Source organism: Lasioglossum baleicum, chromosome 6 (assembly GCF_051020765.1).
Source record: "Lasioglossum baleicum chromosome 6, iyLasBale1, whole genome shotgun sequence".
NCBI classification, from domain to species: Eukaryota; Metazoa; Arthropoda; class Insecta; order Hymenoptera; family Halictidae; genus Lasioglossum; species Lasioglossum baleicum.
In genome coordinates, this window is record NC_134934.1 from 11,630,976 (window position 1) to 11,632,629 (window position 1,654).

Here is a 1,654-nt window from a genome sequence, read left to right on the forward strand (position 1 = left end):
TCAAACTTTCACAGTGCATATAATTGACACAGACCTACAAAATGCGCTTTTTAAATTTTTTAAATGCAACTTTTAGTATTTTTTCTACAATTCCGATCAATTGCCATTTTTGAGAAAAAATTTTTCACATCCTGTAGTAAACTAATTGCTCTAACTTCCCAAAAAAGTTGAAATCGTATAGTACAATATTAAAAAAGTGATCGTCTTTTTTAGAGCGTCCGAATATTAATTCGAGTAACTGTATGTTATTCATTGTTTCTTCGAGGAATTTAAAAGTAACAACGAATCGTTATAGATTAAAGGTAGACAGCGGATCTGTATGCAAAATAAACATTTCCTACCTGATTTGCAACAAACTGGAGTGAAATGAACAGTTATTTTCTTTCTCAATATGTTTACCAGCTTGAAAATAATATATAACAGAATTTTTAAATTCTTCTAACCTTTTTACTGTATCCAATTAAACTTCCTCATTTTTGTCAGAAGCATCAAATTCGCTGTCTAATTATAGGAAAGACATTCTAAACACACTAAGTAACACACTACTTCAAAGTCAATGTAACATTACGATGGAAAGTTAAAAATAATCGAGACGTGATTTCAAATCTAGGCTTCAAGGAACAATGAAAAGGTTGTTGGAACTTTAGCAACAATTTATCCAGTTTCTGCGAGAATCTTTCAGAATATTACCTCACTATATCCGACAAGAAAAGCAACTTTTTATAAACAACGCTCCGTCCTGAACAGTCTCGCGGCCGAGCACGTAGCTCTAATATCAAAGATAAATTGCTGCGGAGCGTCTAATAAACCGCGTAGGTGCCCAGCGATCACTCAGCTGCGCCAACAGGAGAGGTTTAATTAAAAGAACCCGATCCGGGTATTCTTAACTCATTCACACAGCGAGAAACTAGTGTACGCAAGCCAGCATTCGGATCGGTGTAACACCCGCCGCTAACGATCTCGGATCTCGAAGGAAGGAAACGCGCGGCTCGAGGTGCTAATCCATCTAGATCGCGCCGTTCGAGCGTGTTAATGCTGCGCGTTAATCGTTCCGATCGACTTCGCTCGCACGCGATTCCCCCGATCGCTCACCGAAATTTCTCATTAACATCCAGCTCCCGATGACGATACCATAACTCGATCGACTGGCAAAAATCCATCCGGACAAATGGACTAATATCTCCCGGCAAAATCTCCGAGATCCTTCTCCCTGCTGGAGAGCTCGGAACTTCTCCGGCGGCGGGAACTTTCCGCCCCCATTCGAGTCGTCATCCGCAGAGCTTTGAACACGATATTTCATGTAACATCGGGGTCGGTGGGATGACTTCCGAGGAGGAGAGCCAGCCTCTGTCGGCCCCTCTCCTTTCGGTGGAAAGTGTCGCGAACAAATCGGCGAGGGCGTAGGGCAGATCACGGGGGTTGTCTGTTTGCGAAGCGTTCTTTTGTCGGGACGCGTCGGGGGCCACTGTTCGCTGTGGCTATTAAGCAGCAACAACAACCCCGTTGAAGAAGAGCTGCGGCTCGCGCGCAGCAAGGTAAGAAACCGCTCGAGGGTGGGGTTAGGCGAGTCCTGAGGGACGAGGGGCGAGAGCGGGGTGGCTTGATAAATGCGCGCCCGTACGCCTAGGGAACCAGTTTGGTGTTTACCTAGTAA